The sequence below is a fragment of the Pleurodeles waltl genome, chromosome 3_1 (genome assembly GCF_031143425.1).
Source record: "Pleurodeles waltl isolate 20211129_DDA chromosome 3_1, aPleWal1.hap1.20221129, whole genome shotgun sequence".
NCBI lineage: Eukaryota > Metazoa > Chordata > Amphibia > Caudata > Salamandridae > Pleurodeles > Pleurodeles waltl.
The window spans coordinates 166,930,905-166,957,176 of NC_090440.1; the positions used below are offsets into that span (position 1 = coordinate 166,930,905).

The window sequence follows — 26,272 nt, forward strand, 5'->3', positions numbered from 1 at the left end:
AGAGGCCAGACTCCCAACGCAGAGTCCCATGCGTTTATTCTTGCTGGAGTGAAGTACCAGTAGGAAGTTATCTTGTAGGCCGTCTCTGTCCCGGCAGCACTATGGGCCGTGTGATGAGTTCTGTAATAGATATTATCCCATTCCTCCTCCGTGAACTCTCTCTCCAACTCTTTCTCCCACCTCTGTTGACCCCTCGTCCTAGGCGGTCGCCCCCCACCCTGCAGGAACCGGTAAAGCTCCGATATCACTCGTTTGTCATCCTTCTTTGTGAAAATCCACCTCTCAAACGGGGTGAGTGGTCTATCTATCGAAGCCCTATTCGCGGGCATAAGGGCCCAATGTCGTACTTGACAATACAATAGTCTGTCCGCCTCAGTCAGCTGATACGTCTCCTGCATCTGCTCAAAAGGGATCACTCCACTCTCGTCAAAAAGACTCCCCACCCTCTTACAGCCCCCATCATACCATCGGCGGAAGCTCTCTACCTGTACGCCTGGTGGGAAGTCAGGGTTCTCTCCGATTGGTGACATAGGGGATGGAAAAGTTGTGAGCCCCTGCCGACTCGCCACTGTGTCCCACACCTGCATCGTCACTCCTGTGACCGGGGAGGAATACAATCCGTCTGCCCTGTGCCGTCATCGGAGCCAGGGTTCCTTCCAAATATGAGACCCCGCCACCGCCTGGTCCATAAAGCACCAGTGTTTCTCCGAAAACGGCCTGCTCCACTCCAAAAGAAAGTGCAACTGGACTGCCTGAAAATACTGCAACAGACAGGGGACAGCCAAACCGCCCTCCTCCCTAGAGCGGTATAGAACGTTCCGCGGGATCCGCGCCGGCCAACCATCCCAAATAAACTTCAAAATCGCGGCCTGTAAGGTCGCTATCGTGCGAGGCAGAGGAGTCAGAGGGAGTGCTTGAAAGACATAGAGTATGCGCGGAAGCACCGTCATTTTCACCGCCGCCACCCTGCCCAGCCAGGAGAGGTTATGCTTCCCCCAGCTCCCAAGGTCTCGCAGGACCTCTCGAGTTAAAGTCGCATAGTTCACGCTCGCCGTCTTTACTGCCAAGGTCGCCAGTTCGATACCCAAGTAGGGTACCTGCGATGCCGACCATACAAAGGGATAGCGGGCCCTCAGTGCTTCTACATGATTAGGAGAGATGGACAGGCCGAGGACCTGCAACTTCTGCATATTCACATGGAATCCAGAGACCTGCCCGAACTCCTCCATAGCTACCATCAAAGCCAGAAGCGATACCATGGGCTCCGCGAGGGTGAGGATCACATCATCCGCATAGAGACTAATAAGGTGATGTTCGCCCAACATTTGACGCCATCGACTGGGGGATTATCGCAAAGGCGCTGCGCAAAGGGTTCCATATACAGCGCAAATAGCAGCGGAGAAAGCGGACATCCCTGCCGTGTTCCACGTCCCACCGAGAATGGCAAGGACAGGGTTCCATTGACTCGTACCGCAGCCTTGGGCGCATGATAGATGCACTAGATCCAGGTCCTGAACCCCGGACCCAACCCAAAGCGCTCTAACACTTGGAAGAGATAGGGCCAATGCACTCTATCAAACGCCTTCTCCGCATCAATAGAAAGGAGGAGCACCTCTCTACGCGATCTACCAGTTTTGTCTATTAAATGCAGAAGACGCTTTGTGTTATCTCCACACTGTCAGTGGGGTATAAAGCCCGCCTGGTCCGGGTTGATAAGGCCTGTCATATAGGGATTGAGGCGGTGAGCTAGGATACCCGTAAACAATTTGGCATCAATATTCAGAAGCGAAATAGGCCTATATGAGGCACAATCTTCCGGATCTTTCCCGGATTTATGAATAACAGTAATGGTAGCCTCCAGCATACTAGGCGTGAGAGCCCCAGATACCCGAAAGGAGTTGAAGAGCCTTGCCAAGACCGGTGCCAAATCTGGGCAGAACGTTTTATAAAAGAGTGCCATAGAACCATCGGGGCCAGGCGACTTCCCGTTCTTTAGACGTGCTATCGCAGAGATAACCTCATCTATTCTTATGGGCTGATCCAACGAGGACGCTTCGTGTTCCCCAAGCTGAGTGATAATACTATCCGACAAAAATGCAGTCGGGTCTACACATCTCTCATCCGCTGAATATAACCCTTTATAATACTCAGCAAACACCTCTGCCATTTGATCGTCAGTGTGCACTTCCCCCCTAGAGGGGGAGCGTATAATTTTTATGGCTGCTGCGGAGCGCTGCGCCCTAAGCCGATGTGCTAGAAGCTTCCCACACCTGTTACTTCCGATGTAGTTCTTATGTTTGAGCCTTGCTATCGCGTATTCAGGCCTATCCCAGTCTAGCCGTTTCAGCTGCTGTCGCTCTCTTTCCAGCTCCCGCCATACTCTAGGTGCACCAGTACATTTATGTGAACGCTTCAGAGCCGCTACCTTTTGCTCAAGCGCTGCTCTCAGTTCCTTCCGTGCTTTATTGTCTTTAGCCGCCAGTGATATCACCTCCCCCGCACCACAGCTTTCAGGGCCTCCCATACTGTCTCTATGCTAACTCCGCCGTCATCATTAATGCTAAGGTAATCCACTATCACGTGTCTCAGTGTCTCCTCCGCTACTCTACTCTGCAAAATGGTGTCTCGAAAGCGCCAGCTGGGGCTTCCCACACGCCTCATATCCAGACTCGCCTCCAGGGTGATAGGTGCATGATCTGTCAAGGCCCGGGCCTCGATGGTGGTCTCCCGGATTCGAGAGATGAACGCCGCGGAGGCCAGGAAGAAATCAATACGTGTATACGTTTTGGTGGCCGCAGAATAAAAGGAATAGTCCCGGAGCTTAGGATGCTCCCTTCTCCAAACATCCTCCAGACCACACTCCGCCAGCCACTGCCTCCCGCCTGCTGTCAGCGCACCAGTCTGCCCATAACGATGCCCAGATCTATCCATCTCATTATCCATTACCAGGTTGAAGTCTCCCCCCACGAGAATGGCACTGTCAGGGGTGGTGAGCGCCGGTGAAATGGCCTGCCTCATAAATGTTTCCTGTTGCATGTTAGGTGCATATATTGTTGCAATAGTGAAGTGGAAGGTCCCCACCCGCACCCTGAGCGCCAGGAACCTCCCCTGTACCTCATGAAGCTTACCAACTAGCTCACCAGGGAAGGACTTCGACAAAAGTATCGCCACCCCCTCATGTTTCGTAGGGGCTGATGACCAAAATTGCCTAGGGAACAACTTTGACCGCGATTCAGCGTAGCCCCCGCCTTGGCCCCTCCAGAATGATCAAAGACCCCCCTCAAAGCTCGCACGACCCCAAATCTCAGTGGCATTTCCCAACGACCCATCAGCTAGTTATTAGTCCCGGTGGTCAGGCTGCTCAATAACAATTGTTTTTCCAGTGCCTGTTCTGTCATGGTAGGCCGTCGTTGCTTTCTCTTCCTCTCCTTCTGCCGCCACCGCGGGTGACCATCGCCATCCCCTTCCACAGCCGTCCCGGGCTCTCCACCAGTCTCCTCCAGCTGCAGTATCCTTCTTGCCTCTGGCACCGACCTCACCTGATGCCACTGGTCCTCCCACCGGAACATAAGACGGAAGGTGTGAACCCAGGAGTAGGACGTCGCATGAGCCCGCAAAATGTTCTGTTATAGGTCTAAAGTCTCTTCGCCTTTGCAATGTCCGCAGCGAGAGATCCTGAAATAGCTGCAGCTTATGCTCCCGGAACTGTACATGTGACAGGTTTCGGGTTCTCTGTAGGATGGTTTCTTTTAATCCATAGTTGTGAACACATGCTAAAATATCCGGCGGCCAACCTCCAGGCTCCCAGGAGCGGCCCACCCGATGGACACGGTCCAGCATAATCTCTCTTGATTCATCTGGACCCAAGACTGAGCGGAACAACTCCGTGATGAACTCCCAAATATCCTCTTTCTCTGCTCCCGTAATGCGTATGTTATGCCGCCGTGACCGGTTCTCCAAATCTTCCACCGTGATCTGAAGAAGGTCCTGTAGATCGCGAAGACGTATTATCTCCTGTTGCATGCTTTCCACCTCCTCCTCTCGAGAAATCTCACCATCCTCTACGCTTGCCACTCTATACCCTAGGGACGTGATCTCCGTGCGTAGTTCTCCTCAGAGATGTTCCTCCGAAGCTCCTGCAGGTGGCTCCGAAGTGAATCAAACAGGTAAGAGAGAAAGCCTTTAGTGGCTGGGGCCTCACCGTCATTGTCCACCTCCCCTCGGTCATCACAGCCCCTTGTAGCCGCTGCTCCTTCAGTGGGGCCGCTTTTCGCAGGCTGGGATCTAGTCCGCATATACCTCACCGATTTCTCCCGCCGGTTTTTAGATGAAGCCATGACACTGCCTCTCCTGTACTGGCCGTCAGCCTCAGGCCCCAACCACTCCGTCCTAAGCTGGTCCAGCCGCCCAGCACGTCTCTAATGCCAGTGACCTCCTCAGATTATCCGCCCTCTCTGCAGCCAGGTAAATGAAGCGTCTTATGGCACCTTCTACTTCATGCTGCTGACTCACATTGCTGCCTTCCTGCCTGTTCACTAGGCCGACTGGGCATCTTCCTTCTCCTCCGTCCCTGAGGAGTACAGTGCCGGCCGATTATGCTGCCGATCGGGGCCCGCTCTAACCAAGCCGGGCCCCCTTACCGAGGTCGGCGGCAGGGCATCCTCTCTGCTCCGCCACCACCTCCGCGGTCAGGGCTCCGTCACAGGCCCAGGCCTAAAACGGACCACCTAGGCCCCAGGGACGGAGTCCGCCAAGGCCTCCCGCCCCTCCATCCCCGTGTCCGCTCCTCTCTCTTACCAGGTCTGCCGGGCCTCCTCCGATGCTGCCAGTGGCCCCACCGGTCCGTTCTGGGATCTCCGGCCTTCTGGCCTTCTCCTCGCTCCCCGCCGCGCACAGCAGCGCGCGCCGGCCCAGGCGCGGCCCGACACCGCCGGCCCAGTGCGCCCACAGGCAAGCCCCGGGTCTCCTCTCCCGTGCGCCCTCTGTCTCCGCTCGCCCCTCGGCAAGCCGGGGCGTCCAGGAGGCAATATGCAGGGGTCACAATGCTTTTAGTGAGGCCCGGGCGGCGGAGCTCGCCGAAACGCGTCCGCTCACGCCGCCATCTTGGCCACGCCCCCCTTCATAGTATTTTTAAGAACATACAATAGGTGACATCCACACTGCTAAATTAAATGCCAGAGGTTTTTTTACGTCACATTCCGCAACATATGCAGCGTTGTTCACAAGCGTGTTAATGTGGCATTGTCCTCATCCCTCCCTTCACTTTTCCCCTTGTTTCATTTGTTCTTCCTTCAGCCCCAGAAATATTAGAGCTCTGTTTGGGTGGCTGGTGTCTCCTCTCCCAAGCCATATTACTATAACCATTTAAACTGTAAAATTTCTTAGGGCAGCCCCATATCATATATACCACCCTCTCTTCTTTTATACATTGGTCCAGCCCAGTGATCCAGTGCCGCTTAGTAGGCACTTGTTGTCCCCCTACATCTTAGTTATATCTCTTGTTGCTAGCATGAATCCCAGATTACAACAGTGATCCAGTGCCGCTTAGTAGACATTTGTTGTCCCCCTACTTCTTAGTTATATCTCTTGTTGGTAGCATGAATCCCAGGTTACAACAGATGTGCTAATTTAAGAAACACATTTCGAGGGACACCCACTTGGATGGATTGTTCTAAAGGGACAGTTTACTCCAAGACAGCCCAGACTCTCTGATTATTGTAGCCCAGTATTTTGCTATATGAGGGCATTCCCAGAGAGTGCATATTAAAGTACCCTCCCCCTCCTTGAATTACAGACACTGCTGGGCCCAACCCATTTTGAATAGTCTGCTTCCTTTACAATAAATACTATAAAGGATTGTTAACTGGATTAGTCACAGTTTAGACGTTATGGTCATCTCCCTATGATATATATATACATATGGCTAGCATATTTTTGATCAATTTTCTCCTGCCCTTGGCCACTAAGGTTTTTGCTTTGTCTCCAAGGACAGGTTTGTAGTTTTCCCATAGCATGACAAGGAACTCCACTGTATCATTGTTTTCTTGAAAGAAAAGTCCAGATTCCACCCTCAGTCCCTCTGCCTTTTTATCACACAGTTATCAGGTATCTCATATCCACCTTCTTTGACTATCTGGGTTACCCCAGTCCCTCCTCATATATATCCCCCTGGCGAGATAGCCATCCTCTTATATTGCAGTTGCCTCACCCACATGGGCAAACACATAGCCCAAACAGGAGAAAAAAATTTAAGCATCAGAGGAAAAAAAGAGTACTGTCTGTCTAGGAGTGTTTCAGTCTCTACATGTCCCTCAGACTCAAAGCATGTATACATTGCGCTATCTTAGCAGGGGTGTGAAAGTTTATAAAATATCTACTTGTCCATGGGACATGGTGTTTCATAAATCTACTTGTCGTGTAAAAAAACAAAACACTTGTCTCTTTGGCGCCATGTAGTGCGTCAACAAATTATAGCAGCAATCCCATTATATAAGAGCTGTAGGAAGTTGGCTCTGTATGCACTATTTCAAAGTAAGAAATTGCATGCACAGAGTCCAAGGGTTCCCCTTAGAGGTAAGATAGTGGCAAAAAGAGATAATTCTAATGCTCTATTTTGTGGTAGTGTGGTCGAGCAGTAGGCTTATCAGAGGGTAGTGTTAAGCATTTGTTGTACACACACAGGCAATAAATGAGGAACACACACTCAAAGACAATTCCAGGCCAATAGGTTTTTATATAGAAAAATATATTTTCTTAGTTTATTTTAAGAGCCACAGGTTCAAGATTTACAAACAATGAAAGGTACTTCACTTAGGAACTTTAGGAACTTTGAATTAGCAAAATAGCATATACAGTTTTCACACAAATGACAATAAGCTATTTTAAAACTAGACAGTGGAATTTTCAACAGTTCCTGGGGGAGGTAAGTGTTTGTTAGTTTTCCATGTAATTAAACCACCTACAAGGTTCAAAGTTGGGTCCAAGGTAGCCCACCGTTGGGGGTTCAGAGCAACCCCAAAGTTACCACACCAGCATGTCAGGGCCGGTCAGGTGCAGAGGTCAAAGTGGTGCCCAAAACGCATAGGCTTCAATGGAGAAGGGGGTGCCCCGGTTCCAGTCTGCCAGCAGGTAAGTACCCGCGTCTTCGCAGGGCAGACCAGGGGGGTTTTGTAGGGCACCAGGGGGGACACAAGTCAGCACAAAAAGTACACCCTCAGCGGCACGGGGGCGGCCGGGTGCAGTGTGCAAACAGGCGTCGGGTTTGCAATGTAGTTCAATGGGAGACCCAGGGTTCTCTTCAGCGATGCAGGCAGGCAAGGGAGGGGCTCCTCAGGGTAGCCACCACCTGGGCAAGGGAGAGGGCCACCTGGGGGTCGCTCCTGCACTGGAGGTCGGATCCTTCAGGTTCTGGGGGCTGCGGGTGCAGTGTCCTTACCAGGCGTCGGGTTCTTAGAAGCAGGCAGTCGCAGTGAGGGGGAGCCTCTGGATTCCCTCTGCAGGCGTTGCTGTAGGGGCTTAGGGGGGTCAACTCTGGCTACTCACGGGCTCGCAGTCGCCGGGGAGTCCTCCCTGTAGTGTTGGTTCTCCAGACGTCGAGCCGGGGGCGTCGGGTGCAGAGTGCCAAGTCTCACGCTTCCGGCGGGAAACGTGTTGTTTTCAAAAGTTGCTTCTTTGTTGCAAAGTTGCAGTCTTTGTGGAACAGGGCCGCTGTCCTCGGGAGATCTTGGTCCTTTTAGATGCAGGGTAGTCCTCTGAGGCTTCAGAGGTCGCTGGACCCTGTGGAACGCGTCGCTGTAGCAGTTCTCTTGAAGTGGGGAGACAGGCCGGTAGAGCTGGGGCCAAAGCAGTTGGTGTCTCCATCTTCTCTGCAGGTTTTTCAGCTCAGCAGACCTTCTTCGTCTTAGGTTGCAGGAATCTATCTTGCAAGGTTCTGGGAGCCCCTAAATACTCAATTTAGGGGTGTGTTTAGGTCTGGGGGTTAGTAGCCAATGGCTACTAGCCCTGAGGGTGGCTACACCCTCTTTGTGCCTCCTCCCAGAGGGGAGGGGGTCACATCCCTAATCCTATTGGGGGAATCCTCCATCTGCAAGATGGAGGATTTCTAAAAGTCAGAGTCACCTCAGCTCAGGACACCTTAGGGGCTGTCCTGACTGGCCAGTGACTCCTCCTTGTTTTTCTCATTATCTCCTCCGGCCTTGCCGCCAAAAGTGGGGCTGTGGCCGGAGGGGTTGGCCAACTCCACTAGCTGGAGTGCCCTGGGGTGCTGTAACAAAGGGGGTGAGCCTTTGAGGCTCACCGCCAGGTGTTACAGTTCCTGCAGGGGGAGGTGAGAAGCACCTCCACCCAGTGCAGGCTTTGTTACTAGCCACAGAGTGACAAAGGCACTCTCCCCTTGTGGCCAGCAACATGTCTGGTGTGTGGCAGGCTGCTAAAACTAGTCAGCCCACACTGGTAGTCGGGTATGGTTTCAGGGGTCATCTCTAAGATGCCCTCTGGGGTGTATTTTACAATAAAATGTACACTGGCATCAGTGTGCATTTATTGTGCTGAGAAGTTTGATACCAAACTTCCCAGTTTTCAGTGTAGCCATTATGGTGCTGTGGAGTTCGTGTATGACAGACTCCCAGACCATATACTCTTATGGCTACCCTGCACTTACAATGTCTAAGGTTTTGCTTAGGCACTGTAGGGGCATAGTGCTGATGCACGTATGCCCTCACCTATGGTATAGTGCACCCTGCCTTAGGGCTGTAAGGCCTGCTAGAGGGGTGACTTATCTATGCCATAGGCATTGTGGGGTTGGCATGGCACCCTGAGGGGAGTGCCATGTCGACTTAGTCGTTTTCTCCCCACCAGCGCACACAAGCTGGCAAGCAGTGTGTCTGTGCTGAGTGAGGGGTCTCCGGGGTGGCATAAGACATGCTGCAGCCCTTAGAGACCTTCCCTGGCATCAGGGCCCTTGGTACCAGGGGTACCAGTTACATGGGACTTACCCGGATGCCAGGGTGTGCCAATTGTGGAAACAAAGGTACAGGTTAGGGAAAGAACACTGGTACTGGGGCCTGGTTAGCAGGCCTCAGTACACTTTGGAATCATAACTTGGCATCAGCAAAGGCAAAAAGTCTGGGGGTAACCATGCCAAGGAGGCATTTCCTTACACAACCCACCCCCCCAAACGAAAGAGGATGAGACTAACCTTTCCTAAGAGAGTCTTAATCTTAAGTGGAAGAACCTGGAAAGGCCATCTGCATTGGCATGGGCAGTCCCAGGTCTGTGTTCCACTATAAAGTCCATTCCCAGTAGGGAGATGGACCACCTCAACAGTTTTGGATTTTCACCTTTCATTTGAATTAGCCATCTGAGAGGTCTGTGGTCAGTTTGAACTACAAAGTGAGTACCAAAGAGGTATGGTCTCAGCTTCTTCAGGGACCAAACCACAGCGAATTCCTCCCTCTCAATGGCACTCCAACGCTGTTCCCTGGGGAGTAAGCCTCCTGCTAATGAAAGCAACAGGCTGGTCAAGACCATCATCATTTGTTTGGGACAAAACTGCCCCTATCCCATGTTCAGAGGCATCGGTCTGCACAATGAACTGCTTGGAGTAATCTTGAGCTTTGAGAACTGGTGCTGTGCACATAGCTTGTTTCAGGGTGTCAAAGGCCTGTTGGCATTCTACAGTCCAGTTTACCTTCTTGGGCATTTTCTTGGAGGTAGGTTTTGTGAGGGGTGTCACTATAGATCCATATCCCTTCACAAACCTCCTGTAGTACCCAGTCAAGCCAAGGAATGCCCTGACTTGAGTCTGGGTTTTTTGAGCTGCCCATTCCAGAATAGTCTGGATCTTAGGCTGGAGTGGCTGAACTTGGCCCCCACCTACAAGGTGTCCCAAGTAAACCACAGTTCCCTGCCCTATCTGACATTTGGATGCCTTGATAGAGAGGCCTGCTGCTTGCAGGGCCTTCAAAACCTTCTTCTGGTGGACCAGGTGATCCTGCCAGCTGGAGCTAAAGACATCAATATCATCAAGATAAGCTGCACTAAAGGACTCCAAGCCAGCAAGGACTTGATTCACCAACCTTTGGAAGGAGGCAGGGGCATTCTTTAAACCAAAGGGCATAACAGTAAACTGATAATGCCCATCAGGTGTGGAGAATGCTGTCTTTTCTTTTGCTCCTGGTGCCATTTTGATTGGCCAGTACCCTGCTGTTAAGTCAAAGGTACTTAAGTATTTGGCAGCACCTAGTTTGTCTATCAATTCATCTGCCCTTGGAATGGGATGGGCATCTGTCTTGGTGACAGAATTAAGTCCTCTGTAGTCCACACAAAACCTCATCCCTCTCTTTCCATCTTTGGTGTGAGGTTTGGGAACTAAGACCACTGGGCTAGCCCAGGGGCTGTCAGAGTGCTCAATGACTCCCAATTCCAGCATCTTGTGGACTTCCACTTTGATGCTTTCCTTAACTTGGTCAGACTGTCTGAAAAATGTGTTTTTGACAGGCATGATGTCTCCTGTGTCCACATCATGGGTACACAGGTGTGTCTGACCAGGGGTTAGGGAAAAGAGCTCAGCAAATAGTTGCAGGACCTTCCTACGGTCAGATTGCCGTTGGCCAGAGAGGGTGTCTAAGTAGATCACTCCATCAAATGAGCCATCTTTAGGGTCTGTGGAGACTAGATCAGGGAGAGGTTCACTCTCAGCTTCCTGGTCCTCATCTGTTACCATCAACAGATTCACATCTGCCCTGTCATGGAAGAGTTTGAGGCGGTTCACATGGATCACCCTTTTGGGGGTCCTGCTAGTGCCTAGGTCTACCAGGTAGGTGACCTGACTCTTCCTTTCTAGCACATGTTAAGGGCCACTCCATCTGTCCTGAAGTGCCCTGGGAGCCACAGGCTCCAGAACCCAGACTTTCTGCCCTGGCTAAAACTCAACCATAGCAGCCTTTTGGTCATACCACATCTTCTGGAGTTGTTGGCTGGCCTCAAGGTTTTTGCTTGCCTTTTCCATGTACTCTGCCATCCTTGAACGTAGGCCTAGTACATAGTCCACTATATCTTGTTTAGGCTCATGAAGAGGTCTCTCCCAGCCTTCTTTTACAAGAGCTAGTGGTCCCTGTGAAGGGTTCTTTATCCCGGGTTGAAGGGATATTGGATTAAGGCGACAGACGCGCGCTCAGGGGTTTAAGGAATTTATTTCGGTCTTGGTCTAGGATGAATTCATCATCTTCACCCAATGACAGGGTTGATTTAGTCTTTCAACGAAAAATAATAAAGTCCCCTTTTTGTTTTATCCTCTCTTTTAGGCTTCTGATAAGGTTCTGGGTGGTGTCTGGTCCAGCTTAAGAAGTTCCGGTCTTCCCATATGTCAGCGGCCCAGGTTCCCAAAATAAAGAAGAAAAGAATATGGTAAGTGGCGATTAAATGATTATATAGGGTTGTTTAGGGTTAGTAGGTTGGTGAGGGTCGGCGGGAGTGTAGGAGGGGGGGGTGGTTTACTTTATTCGTGCCTTCTCCATATCGTAGTACGTTTGTGGAAGTCCCTTTTCCTTTATCTGTTAACCGATAGTTAGGTATGGGGTTTGGTGATGTTAGAGGATGTATTGTTTCCCCTTTTACACTATTTCCCCTCCCTTATGGGACCTCAGCCCTTTTCCCTTATTTCCCCAAAGCCCTAAGAACCACCCGGCACCCCACTCCCATTTACGGGGTGATCGTACCTCTGAAGGCCACGCCCCTCCTGGGACGCGGCCGGCTTCCTGGTAGTCTCCCGACTTTGCTGGATCAGGGGTGGGAGGCTCCCTAAGTCTCTCTCTTCGTCGGCGGGGCTCGTCCGTCTGTTGGGAATGCGCTTCGGTCGGGTGCGCGTTTTCCCGTTCGTCTTCCTCCCGTGAGGTTTTCCCCAAGATTCTCTCCGTCGCGTCTCTGTCGGCTCGGCCGGCGTCTCTGTCGGCGTCTCTCTTGGCGTTTCTCGTGGCGTCCTCCTTCTTCCTGTCGGCGTTTTTTCTTCCAATTTCCTCCCTGGCGTACATGACGTTTGGCGTCATGACGTCCAGAGCTCCTCGGGCGCCCCCGGGGTATTCCTCGTTAGTTTCCGCGTCTTCTTGAAAACCGGCGTCGGGAGACGTCCGGTTACACATCCCCTCACTTGAATGGGGCTGTTCGAGCCCCACAGGTCCCGGGAATCTCGATAAAAAGTCGGCCTGACCCATAAGATCACCAGGGAGGTGGCAAACCTGAAAGGAGAAAGGTTGAAGCTCGATAAACCACCTCAGGATACGATTGTTGGTGTTTTTATACCTCGAGAGCCAGGTAAGGGGAGCATGATCTGTATACAATAGAAAGGACCTTCCCAGAAGGTAATATTGGAGGCTTTCGATTGCCCACTTAATGGCAAGACACTCACGCTCGACAATGGGATATTTCTGTTCTCTGGGAAACAGTTTACGGCTAATAAAGACCACGGGATGATTTACTTCGGCTTCATCTTTCTGAAAAAGTACGGCCCCCAATCCTACGTCGGAGGCATCCGTTTGAAGATGGAAGGGTTTATTAAACTCAGGACATTTCAAAATCGGTTGAGTAGTGAGGCATCTCTGTAAGGTACGATAACTACGATATTGCCCCGGGGTTAGTCTAGTGATGGTTTTGGGTTGTCCTTTTCTCAGAAGGTCGGTCAGGGGGGCGGCCAAGGTGGAATAATGGGGTATAAACCGTCGATAGTATCCTACTAGGCCCAAAAAAGAACGGACCTCCTTTTTCGAGGTGGGAGCTTTGATGCGTAAAATGGCTTCAATTTTATTCATTTGGGGTCTTAGTACACCTTTCCCTATGTGATAACCCAGGTAAGAGATATCATTAAAGGCCAGTCGACTCTTAGACGGATTGGCTGTCAGTCCAGTCTTTCGTAATGCTGTAAAGATTCTACCTATGTGCGTTAAATGGTCTTCCCATGTCTCACTAAATATGACGATGTCATCTAGATATGCGGCAGCATAACCGGTATGAGGTCGTCGAATAGTGTCAATTAGGCGTTGGAAGGTGGCGGGTGCCCCATGCAACCCAAAAGGGAGAACATTAAAATGATACAGTCCGGAGGGGGTAACAAAGGCCGTTTTTTCTCTATCTTCTGGGGCGAGGGGGATCTGCCAGTAGCCTTTGGTTAAGTCGAGAGTAGACATGTATTTAGCTTTCCCCAATTTCTCTAAAAGTTCGTCTACTCTTGGAAGCGGATAGGTATCAAACTGGGAGATGGAATTGACTTGTCTAAAGTCAATACAAAAACGTATAGACCCATCCGTTTTGGGCACTAACACCACAGGTGAACACCAGGGGCTTTGAGAAGGTTCTATAATATCTAGGTCTAGCATTTTCTCTATTTCACTTTCTACTAGGGTCTTCCTAGCTTCGGGGATACGATAAGGTCGTAACCGCACTATTTTACCCGGAGGGGTTATGATCTGATGGTGTACCAACTTGGTTCTTCCGGGTATCAGAGAGAATATCTGTGTATGTTCATCGAGGAGTTTGTTTAACTGCTCGTGCTGTTGAACCGAGATGTCTGTATTGATGACCGGTACCTCGTGCCCGCTAGGGCGATCAGTTGGGCACCACCCTATTTCCAATTCCTTAACGGTGTTGACCAGACATCCTGGGACTGGGTCAGCCACCGGATCTTCCCATTTTTTTAATAGATTAATGTGAAAAATCTGTGACCTAGTGGGGTTACCGGTGAGCTGAATTTTATAGGTTACGGGTGTTATTATTCCTGTCACACTATATGGCCCCTGCCACTTTGCTAACAGCTTGTTGTCTGAACTGGGGAGAAGCACTAACACTTTATCCCCTATGGAAAAAGACCTCAACTGGGCATTTCTATCATAATACCTTTTCTGTTTCTCTTGAGCTTTCTCCATGTTTTTTCTTACGTTTTCCCACACCGTGTGTAGGTGGTTTTTTAATTCCTGGGTATATTTCAGAAGGGTCTTTTCCCCATCCTCCTCCTCCCATAACTCCGCTGCCATGCCTAATAAGGTCCGAGGTTGTCGCCCGAACAATAGTTCAAACGGACTGTGGCCCGTAGACGCTTGCTCATGGGTTCTGACCGCGTACAATACTAAGGGGAGCTTCCTGTCCCAGTCTCTCCCTGTCTCGGAGATAGATTTCTTTAGAAGATTTTTCAGTGTCCGGTTATACCTTTCCACCAGGCCATCAGTCTGTGGATGATAAACCGACGTTCGCAATTGTTTGATCCCCAAAAGTTGACATATTTGGGTCATCAAAGAGGACATGAATTGGGTGCCTTGGTCCGTTAAGATTTCTCGGGGAAATCCAATTCGGGAGAAGAACCCTATCATGGCGTGGGCAACACTCTTGGTGTTAATACTACTAAGAGGGATGGCCTCGGGATACCTTGTAGCGTAATCCACCAACACTAATATGTAACGGTACCCTCGGGAAGAGGGTAGGAGAGGACCAACAATGTCCATTCCTATTCGTGAGAAGGGAATATCTATGATAGGAAGTGGTTGTAACGGGGCTCTTCTCCTTGTACCAGGATCAATCATTTGGCATTTAGGACATTGTTGACAGAATTTCCTAATTTGAGAAAAGACACCCGGCCAATAGAACCTCCTCAACAGATACTCTTCCGTTTTTTCCATCCCATAGTGGCCTCCCCCTGGCTGACTGTGGGCTAGGTGTAGAACTTGTTGTCTATAGGGTTCGGGGACTAATAATTGTTTCTTCTCTTCTCGGTCATTGCTAGTGACTCGATATAATAGATTTTTGACTATTGTGAATGATGGCCCTTTATCTTGGAGGGTCCGGGGTCTTGCATTTTTCCATGCATGAATCAAACTTGGATCCTCTCTTTGGCAACTCCGAAAAGGGGGAAGGTTAGTAAGGGTAAGAACCGGTGAAATTACCTTCCCGGGGCTCGTGTTTTTGTTTGCGTAGGCTTTTCTGGTTGCTCTTTTTTCGCTTCGGGAGGGTTTGTACCAGTCTAATGGAGAAGGTATCGGTATATTATAGAAGGGAGCACTTTTCCACCAGGTATTCAATTTTTCAGAATGTCGGGTACTATCAAGAAGCTCCGAAAATTTTGTAAAATCCGTTCCAATTATAGCTTCTTCCACTAGCTGTTCCACTACCCCCATCCTTATGGGATTTTCCTTTCCTTCCCATGATAGGGTCGTCCAGCTTAGAGGATATTCCTTGGTTTCGCCATGAATACAGCAGATGGACACAGTAAGACCTGTAGTAAAGGTAGGGTTGTCAAGTAAGTCAGCCCGGATTACGGACTGACTGCAACCTGAATCAATGAGGGCCAGGGTGGGTCTTCCATTAATAACAAGTTTCTTTTTATAGGGGGTGTCGTTTCCCCCGGTATAAAAGACTCTTCCCCTAGTAATTCCTATCTCCATTGGTTCAGGTTTTTCTGTTTTTAGGGGGCAAACCCGGGCTATGTGTCCCCATTCACCACAACTAAAACACTGTGGTTGTTGAACATACAGCTTCTCCAATCCTCGCATCTTCCCCACATCATCGTTGGATCTTCGCCCCACTGATAAGGATGAACTGGGACTCGGACGAATGGGGCTAGGCGTTGACCTAGGGGGGGGGATTTTGAACTCGAGGGAGCGGTGAAAGGCACAGGCTAGCTCGATGGTGGTATTAGTGTCTGGGTTTGGATGTTGTTTGATCCAGTGACGCGTATTGGGGGGTAGGGCGTCTAGATATTGTTCCAAAAGGACAATCTCAATGATGTCTTCCCTATTAGTTCCAATGGGACCTAACCATTTGAGGCCCAGATCTTTGATCCGGAAGTATAGGGCTCGGGGGTTCTCGGAAGGGCCCCACTTGGCTTTTCTGAACCGGACTCTGTAATGTTCTGAATCAAAGCCCACCCGTTCTAGGATGCTCTTTTTAATGTCCGGATAGGGAGTTATTCCGCCGGGGGTCACGGCTTGATAAGCCGCTTGTAGGGTTCCTGTTAATAATGGGGCAATATATTGACCCCATCGTTCCTGGGGCCAGGTAGCGGAAGTGGCAACTCGCTCAAAATTGGTGAAGAAGGCATCCGGGTCTTCGCCGTCCTGGTACCGTTGTAGGACCGAACTGGGCACATTCGGATGTACCCGGGTAGCAGCAATGGTATCCGTGAGGTTTTTGATGGCAGTCTCATGAACCAATTGATTGTTGGCCATGATAGTGGCCTGACTTTTGAGGGCGCTTTGTAGGGCCACTCTCTCCACTTTAGCCTCCTTCTGTTGCTCCTCCCACACTATTTGCAGATGCCTCTGCCCCTCGGCCAACTGCTGCATCATATCTGATATCGTGGGTTTCTCCTCCATGGTCGTGGACTGCCTGTCGCCTGGTCCAATATCCCACTTCTGACACCACTGTGAAGGGTTCTTTATCCCGGGTTGAAGGGATATTGGATTAAGGCGACAGACGCGCGCAAAGGGGTTTGAGGAATTTATTTCGGTCTTGGTCTAGGATGAATTCATCATCTTCACCCAATGACAGGGTTGATTTAGTCTTTCAACGAAAAATAATAAAGTCCCCTTTTTGTTTTATCCTCTCTTTTAGGCTTCTGATAAGGTTCTGGGTGGTGTCTGGTCCAGCTTAAGAAGTTCCGGTCTTCCCATATGTCAGCGGCCCAGGCTCCCAAAATAAAGAAGAAAAGAATATGGTAAGTGGCGATTAAATGATTATATAGGGTTGTTTAGGTTTAGTAGGTTGGTGAGGGTCGGCGGGAGTGTAGGAGGGGGGGGTGGTTTACTTTATTCGTGCCTTCTCCATATCGTAGTACGTTTGTGGAAGTCCCTTTTCCTTTATCTGTTAACCGATAGTTAGGTATGGGGTTCGGTGATGTTAGAGGATGTATTGTTTCCCCTTTTACACTATTTCCCCTCCCTTATGGGACCTCAGCCCTTTTCCCTTATTTCCCCAAAGCCCTAAGAACCACCCGGCACCCCACTCCCATTTACGGGGTGATCGTACCTCTGAAGGCCACGCCCCTCCTGGGACGCGGGCGGCTTCCTGGTAGTCTCTCGCGGCTCGGCCGGCGTCTCTGTCGGCGTCTCTCTTGGCGTTTCTCGTGGTGTCCTCCTTCTTCCTGCCGGCGTTTTTTCTTCCAATTTCCTCCCTGGCGTACATGACGTTTGGCGTCATGACGTCCAGAGCTCCTCGGGCGCCCCCGGGGTATTCCTCGTTAGTTTCCGCGTCTTCTTGAAAACCGGCGTCGGGAGACGTCCGGTTACAGTCCCCTTACAGGATGGCCAAACAGAAGTTCAAAGGGGGAAAACCCTACTCCCTTCCGAGGCACGTCTCTGTAGGCGAAAAGCAGGCATGGCAAGAGGACATCCCATCTCCTTTTGAGTTTTTCAGGGAGCCCCATGATCATGCCTTTCAATGTCTTGTTAAACCTTTCTACAAGACCATTGGTTTGTGGATGGTATGGTGTGGTGAATTTGTAAGTCACCCCACACTCATTCCACATATGCTTCAGGTATGCTGACATGAAGTTGGTACCTCTATCAGACACCACCTCCTTTGGAAATCCTACTCTGGTAAAAATACCAATGAGTGCTTTGGCTACTGCAGGGGCAGTAGTCGACCTAAGGGGAATTGCTTCAGGGTATCTAGTAGCATGATCCACTACTACTAGTATGTATTGGTTCCCTGAGGCTGTGGGAGGTTCAAGTGGACCCACTATGTCCACACCCACTCTTTCAAAGGGGACCCCCACCACTGGAAGTGGAATGAGGGGGGCCTTTGGGTGTCCACCTGTCTTACCACTGGCTTGAATGGTGGCACAGGAGACACAAAACTCCTTTACCTTCTGGGACATGTTGGGCCAATAGAAATGGTTGACTAATCTCTCCCAAGTCTTGGTCTGTCCCAAATGCCCAGCAAGAGAAATATCATGAGCTAAAGTCAGAATGAACCTCCTATACTCCTGAGGCACTACCACTCTCCTAGTGGCACCAAGTTTGGGATCTCTTGCCTCAGTGTAGAGGAGTCCATCTTCCCAATAAACTCTATGGGGGTCATTCCGACCCTGGCGGTAAAATCCGCCAGGGCCGGGGACCGTGGATGCACCGCCAACAGGCTGGCGGTGCATCCCTGGGCATTCTGACCACGGCGGTACAGCCGCGGTCAGAAACGGGAAACCGGCGGTGTACCGCCGGTTTCCCGCTGCCCTGGGGAATCCTCGCGCCGCCATGGGGATTCCGACCCCCATTACCGCCATCCTGTTCCTGGCGGTTGTGGCCGCCAGGAACAGGATGGCGGTAAGGGGTGTCGTGGTGCCCCTGGGGGCCCCTGCAGTGCCCATGCCATTGGCATGGGCACTGCAGGGGCCCCCGTAACAGGGCCCCACCAAGATTTTCAGTGTCTGCCATGCAGACACTGAAAATCGCGACAGGTGCAACTGCACCCGCCGCACCCCTTCCACTCCGCCGGCTCCATTCGGAGCCGGCATCCTCATGGAAGGGTGTTTCCCGCTGGGCGGGCGGGCAGCCTTCTGGCGGTCGCCCGCCCGCCCAGCGGGAAACCTAGAATACCCGCGGCGGTCTTTTGACCGCGCAGTGGTATTCTGGCGGTTCCAGCCAGGCCGGCGGCTTCCGCCGCCGGCCGGGGTCAGAATGACCCACTGTGTGTTCCTGTTATTTTTCCTTTGGACTCTTCAGCGGCTTGCTGCCTAAGGCCTTCAAGAGAGGGACAGGTTTCTTGCCCCTTACACAACTGCTCCCTTGTGGGTCCCCCTGGGCCCAGGAGCTCAACCTGATAAGGTTCTAACTCCATGGGCTCAGTTCCCTCAGAGGGCAGAACTTCTTCCTGGGAAGAGAGGTTCTCTTTCTCTTGTTGTGTTGAAGCTGGTTCCCCAGCCTTCTCTCCTTTTCTCTTGGAGGGGTGGGCCCTTTTTCCAGGCTCCAACACCACTCTTTCACCCTGAGCCTTGCACTGTGCCCTTGTCTTGACACACACCAGTTCAGGGATACCCAGTATGGCTGCATGGGCTTTTAGTTCTACCTCAGCCCATGCTGAGGACTCCAGGTCTTTTCCAAGCAGACAGTCTACAGGAGACCACCACCTGTTTCAGGCCATTGGAGACCACCACCTGTTTCAGGCCATTGACCCCTCCCCACTCTAAAGTTACCATAGCCATGGGATGTACTTTAGTCTGATTGTCAGTGTTGGTGACTGGATAAGTTTGTCCTGCCCGGTATTGACCAGGGGAAACCAGTTTCTCTGTCACCATGGTGACACTGGCACCTGTATCCCTCAGGCCTTCTACACTTGCCCCATTAATTACGAGTTGCTGCCTGTATTTTTGCATATTAGGGGGCCAGGCGTCCAGTGTGGCTAAATCCACCCCACCCTCAGCGACTAATGTAGCTTCAGTATGAACCCTGATTTGCTCTGGGCACACTGTTGATCCCAATTGGAGACTGGCCATTCCAGTGTTAGCTGGAGTAGGGTTAGAAGTGGAACCTTTCTTGGGCCAGGCCTTGTCTCCAGTTTGGTGTCCTTGCTGATTACAGCTACGACACCAGGCCTTTTTGGGATCAAAGGTTTTACCCTTGCACCCAAAATTGCATTGTGAAGAGGCTCTGGGCCCTCCCTCCTGAGCAGGTTTTTGGGGCCCTGTTGAAGACTCTTTACTTTTTCCCTTGGATGTCTCAACACTCTTCCCCTGGGGAGTCTTTGTGACCCCTTTCTTTTGGTCACTCCCTGTGGAAGCCTTGGTCACCCTAGTCTTGACCCAATGGTCCGCCTTCTTTCCCAATTCTTGGGGAGAAATTGGTCCTAGGTCTACCAGATGCTGATGCAGTTTAACATTGAAACAATTACTTAACAGGTGTTCTTTCACAAATAAATTGTACAGCCCATCATAATCATTTACACCATTGCCATGAATCTAACCATCCAGTGTTTTCACTGAGTAGTCTACAAAATCAACCCAGGTCTGACTCGAGGATTTTTGAGCCCCCCTGAACCTAATTCTATACTCCTCAGTGGAGAATCCAAAGCCCTCAATCAGGGTAGCCTTCATGAGGTCATAGGATTCTGCATCTTTTCCAGAGAGTGTGAGGAGTCTATCCCTACAGTTTCCAGTGAACATTTCCCAAAGGAGAGCACCCCAGTGAGATCTGTTTACTTTTCTGGTTGCACAAGCCCTCTCAAAAGCTGTGAACCATTTGGTGAAGTCATCACCATCTTCATATTTAGTTACAATCCCTTTTGGGATTTTCAACGTGTCAGGAGAATCTCTGACCCTATTTATGTTGCTGCCACCATTGATGGGACCTAGGCCCATCTCTTGTCTTTCCCTTTCTATGGCTAAGAGCTGTCTTTCCAAAGCCAATCTTGTGACCATCCTGGCTAACAGGAGGTCATCTTCATTGAGGCTGCCCTCAATGCTTCCAGAGTTGCTGGACTCTCCTGTGAGAGAAGTAGCATCTCTGACTATCACTTGTGGAGACAGGGTTTGAGGGACCCTGTTCTCCCTAACTAGGACTGGAGGTGGGAAATCCTCCACATCACTAGCTTCCCCCTCTGGGAAGGTATCCTCAGAGGGGTTGTTTTTAGCAAACTCTGCCAAAAGCTCCTGGAGCTGTACTTTGGTAGGGTTTGAACCAGTTTTAATCTTTTTGATTTTGCAGAGAGACCTTAACTCTGACATCCTAAGATGCAGGTAAGGGGTGAGGTTGAGTTCCATCACTATCTCTTCTGCATTAGACATTTTGTTTCTAAAAGTTGGAATACTTTTTAAGAATCTAAAACTATCTCTAGAACTTAATTCAAACCTTTACAAAACTTTTAAACTCTAAAAGAAATGCTAACAGGGACTAACAGAAGGCCCTAGCAGCATCAGGGCCCTTGGTACTAGGTGTACCAGTTACAAGGGACTTACCTGGATGCCAGGGTGTGCCAATTGTGGAAACAAAGGTACAGGTTAGGGAAAGAACACTGGTACTGGGGCCTGGTTAGCAGGCCTCAGCACACTTTGAAATCATAACCTGGCATCAGCAAAGGCAGAAAGTCAGGGGGTAACCATGCCAAGGAGGCATTTCCTTACAAGAGCTCTCATAATAGACTCTCTGATAATGCCAGGGCTTATATTATAGCAGGATTTGAATGCTATCAATTCCTTTATTTTGTCACCTTCTACATCCTGAGGCTGGAGATAGGGGTAAGCAATTGTTCTATGTTTGGAATGCCCTTTTGAGTCTGTGAAAACCTACTAACTTGCATGTTTTAGCAGTTTTCACCAGCTCTTATTTAATCTTTTCCCATATTGAGAAAGGTTGGAAATTTACTCTTGTTAAGGTCAGAAGTTAAACTTCCTCCAGGGCTGGGGAAAATGGTTGGAGGGAAAGTGAACTTGTAAACACTCAACAGATTTTCACATGAACAAATCTGTACATGCATATTTGCTCACGCTAAAATACAGCTCACAAATATTTTCTAGGAGTACGATTTCCTGGCCTACTTCTGTAAATTATTGTGAATTTGTGAAAGCCGTAAATCTGCATTTATGCACTGACATATACTGTGTGCACTTTTGTGATTTTCTTAAAGAATTGGGCCCCTAATTGGTTATCCAAGATCTTTTGTTTGTATTAAAATTATATCTCACTCTGTTTATCAGTTGGCTTCATTGTGAGTGACAACATTCTACTCTTTCACAAGTGGAATATTGGCACATAAAGTAATTTTGTTCAGTGTCTTGAAATACAGTGGCAAGGTGTGCTTTTTGAGACCTACATTTTTTTTTGCCAATGTTTGTTATGATGGTGAGGGTCCGGCAGCACCCACAACAATAACATTTTACAAAAACCTTGTCAAAACAATACACGCATTGACAAAACCAAAAAGCTGACTATCAATGTCAGACCTACTGGCTTTGCCAGTGCTTATTTATTGTCATGTTTCCCATAATCTTGTTGGAACTGGTTACACTGATTTTTCCATTATGAATATTTTTTTGAAATACTGGCATGCATCAACACATTTTACTGAAAGATGCTTTAAATAAATGATACCTAAATTTCACAGTAGTTTAGCAAACCATTTTTCCTACTTGTATGCTTTTTGTGAACATTTTATTCAGAAAGGAAATAATCACCAACCTTTCTTTCAAGCTTCTGCAAATATTTGCATCAAACTAGAGAGCATACTGGGAGCATTATACGTAGCCTCATATTGTTAAACTTTGCAAGTGTGTGTACACATTTGTATACTGGAACCACTGTCAGTAGTACAGTCCGGGCTTACATTTCCTTTGAGTGCTCTCCCGTATAATAAAGACTTTGCATTAATGAACCATAAATACAAGTTAGAACAGCATTAACATATGGACACAAATGTTACCCCAACCACAGACAATGCCCTACCCTGATCCGTAATGTGGTATTGTAAATTTTGTGCTACAGGGGGTTGGGCCTACTTGTCTAAGGGACAAAATAAACATGAAAACTTGTTGCATTTGACCCTAAACGTATGTGCTGGGCGTTGGGCTATAGGAATTCCACATCCCTGCTTAAGTACTGCCACGCCACAGGCTACTACTGATACTGATTTGTCCAGAGTCTTATCTATGCCATTGTTGAAGTCCCCTCCTATTACGTTCCTTGTGGTGTCTGACTCAACTAGTATAGAACCTATTGTGTTTAAGACACACTGTTGAAGACTTGGGGGGCTCATATACATTGAGGATAAAGAGCATTTGTCTACCCGACTTATCCTGGATGCCTACATAGCTGCCAGCTGGATCCTACCATTTCCTGGTCACTTGAAATGGGGGTCTCTTTCGCATGAGTATCACAACCCTTATTTCCCCTTGATGATTCCTGAATGCACCAGGGAAACCTAAGGGCCTTGCAAAAGACACCTACAATATTAAGCCTAATAAATGGGTCTCTTACAGCAGCACCAGGTCTGGTGCCTGTCTGCGAAGGCACGGGGCCATCACCCCTCATTTGACTTTATTGGCCAAGCCATTCACATTCCATGAGACAATCGTCAGCATTGTCTCCACCGTGTCAGCCATGGTCTCTGGATATTATGACTGTCTAAGAGGCCAGTAGCTCGACTTCAGCCACGCCCCATCCATTGTGTGTATATATATGTATGTCTGTGGATGTCTAATAACTTTTCCTCTAAAAAAACATCAAGCTCCACCCCACTTTCTGTCTGTTGGCCTAAAACTACCCACTCCCCAACATAAAAAAGCCCAGTCACCCAACCATAACCTCCCTGGAGGTTTCTGTGCCGACCTCAGGAGTCCTACAAAGGGAGTTCATATCACTTCAGCTGTCTCCTCTCTGCTGTCCACTTACACACTGCAGCGGGAGTTTCAAATAAGTAGAATCTAGAGTTATGTATCACTTTAAGTTTTGAAGGGATAAGCACCATGTATTTGAGGGTCTGACTTCTGCCTGCACCAGATGTATCCAGGGAGGCTGTGGTCTGCCTCCATGCGAGCGACCAAGTCCATCCTTTTCAGGATGCATTTCTCTCCTCTGCACAGGAGTCAAATATCTGAGCCAGCTCCGGGAGTCCTACAAAAGAGGTTCATATTGTTTCATCTCTCTCTGCAGTCCATGCCCATATTGTCTCAGGAGTTTCAAAGAAGTAGGATCTAATTATGTATCACCTTACGTTTTGCAGGGAAGAGCAGCATGCATTTGAGGTTAATTTCCACCAGTATCTGCTTCACCGCTTCAAAGGAATTCCTCTCCATTTGAACCTGGCTGGCTTTGTCTGGGAAGATCATAATCCTGAAAGAAAGATAGAGCGATTCCCCTTTTTTGTGCACATCTCGCAGGATCACGTCTCTGTCATGAAAGTTGAATATGCAGGCAATGCTCTCTCAATTCCAAACCAAGGTAAAAGCACTCCCATTTGGCATCCAAGATATAATCCAGCCCTCCAACTATTTGACATGGTCCATTCCACCTCTGGAAATCCCACAAAGCGAAGGTTATTGCATCTTGACCTGTTTTTGAAGTCTTCCGCTTGGGCCTCCAGTGTCTTGGTGATCCCTAGAAGCTTCATCACATTAGTGCTAACAGTAACCACCTGGTCCTTGAGCAATGATACCCTCCTTTCAGCTTCTGATACTCTGTCCACCAGGTTATGCATGTCCTGACAGAGGAGAAGACATCCGCACCAACCTGTCCTATTTTGGTCTCAACGGCCCCTTGAGACTCTTGAATTTCCTGTAGGATAGTGTCATTTTCAATATCCCTGTCTGGCGTGGGGTTGGCTCAACCTCTAAGCCCTTCTCTATTGGCCCTATCTGCAGATTTGTGTTTCTATCCATTTTGGCCTGGCTCTGAGATTGAGGTCCTTTGATTTTCCCCATCAGGATGGTATGTCGGTGGTCTTGCAATTCTCTCCCTACAGTGTTGATGGGGATATCCCAAAGCACCATAGTGCAAGGGTGTCTGCGCCGAGGGATTGATTGTTTATGTGCAGGAAGGCCTCCCTTCCTGCACATAAACAATCTACAGTGACAATTTGGTACACATAGAAGTATTAAATCGTCATTTGGGAATGATTGTCATGTGTGATATGAAGGAACTAGTTATACCTCAGCTACTTTCCATCTTTGTCTTTGAAAATCAATTTAATTGACATTTTCCCAACATTGCCACTGATACCTAATAATCAGAATGCATTAGGTACCTAATCTGAATGTTGCTCTTTTATCAGAATAAAATAAATTTTTGATAGTGTTGTGTTGAAAGTACTTTCCATTGACAAAGCTTATCAACCTTACATCACTGTATGCGATTTATACCACAAGGTGCACATTTTCTATAAATCAATTGAGCATCCTTTAGGATGGCTACATTTCAAACATATCCACATGTTTATTTCAAAATGCAGCATTCGCTCAATCTTTTGAAGTTTTTTTAAAGAAGTACTTTTTGAATGCCATGCATGATTTTATTCTATGTGGGAGAATTTGTCCCCCAAAATCCCCACCATGCCATGCCCTGCACAATTTAGCCCCGCCCGAATCACCCTGCATCCCCTGCCCAAGCCCCCAGCCACACCCCACCTCCTCCTGCTGTCATCTGTGCTGCCTCCGGTGATACCCCAGACTGCGCATTTTAGCCCCTGAGGGAATATTTGTGAGTACCCATGTTCTAAATTAACTTTACACTTATTAAACTCTTGTCTGCTTAACCTAATTAGAAAGTTAACAGCTCACAGTAAACCAAGTCAAATTCCACAACTAATATCCAAACAGAGCAACAGAAACCACACCTGTCACAGTACCCTACTTAACCACACCAGACCCCCTTGTCCAGCGGCAATCCACCCATGTTAATAGTATTACTTTCATGCACGTAAGAGCAAAGAAACACCAACCTAGATGAGACACAAAATCCTAGCAAAGAAAACTCATTGGTTTCAGAACCCCTACCTGTGTGCAAGCTTCGCCTCTCACTATACACTACCTTATGGAGATGCACATTTTAAGTTAGCATTTCTTTTCTGATGCAAAACGAGACAGCAAACAACTGGAGAAGAGATGGTGCGTCAGCAAGGACACCTCTGACAGAGCAGCCTACAAGACCTCCCTCAACCTCTACCAACGTCTGCTGAGGGCAACAAAGAAGACGGCCCTTGCCGCACGTATAGAAAGCAGCGGCAACAACCCCAACAAACCTTTCAACATTGTTAAGGAATTCTCCAACCCAGCTGCCAGCTAAAACAACATTACACCATCACAGGAGCTGTGTGACAACCTTGCCCACTTCTTCCACGACAAGACTGCAACCATATACAGAAACTTTGAACCCCAACCCACACCTACAGAAACTAAAGGATCGGCCAGGAACTCACCAACCTGCTCAAAACCTCTATCATCACTGCAACATTTCTCAATGCTTTGAAACACAGCGAAGTCAGACCACTACTCAAAAACCCTCCTCCGACCCAAGCGAACCCAAAAACTAGAAGGCCAATCTCCCAGCTCCCATTCCCAGTGAAGGTGCTGGAAAATATCAGCAACAAGCAACTCTGACATACCTAGAGCAGAGCCAGTTACTCAAGCCTCCTGCAACAGTCACAACACAAAACTGCCCTGTTCGCTGCCGACATCCAAACCCTCCTCGACTGAAGAGAAACAGCAGGTTTGATCCTCCTCGACCACTCAGCAGCCTTCGACATTGTATCCCACCACATGCGGACCGAAAGGCTCCACCACATCGGCATCCAAGAGAATGCGCTCAGATGAATCACC

General features: G+C 49.1%; 1 long non-coding RNA gene across 1 annotated transcript in view; it reads left to right on the plus strand.

Moving 5' to 3' along the window:
* LOC138283882 (uncharacterized) overlaps window positions 1-26,272 on the plus strand; it is a 131,739-nt gene that overhangs the window by 3,332 nt on the left and 102,135 nt on the right. Inside the window, exons 2-3 of the long non-coding RNA XR_011201320.1 lie at window positions 11,304-11,406; window positions 16,591-16,693. This is a non-coding gene — a long non-coding RNA (uncharacterized lncRNA). The remainder of the gene's footprint in view (window positions 1-11,303; window positions 11,407-16,590; window positions 16,694-26,272) is intronic.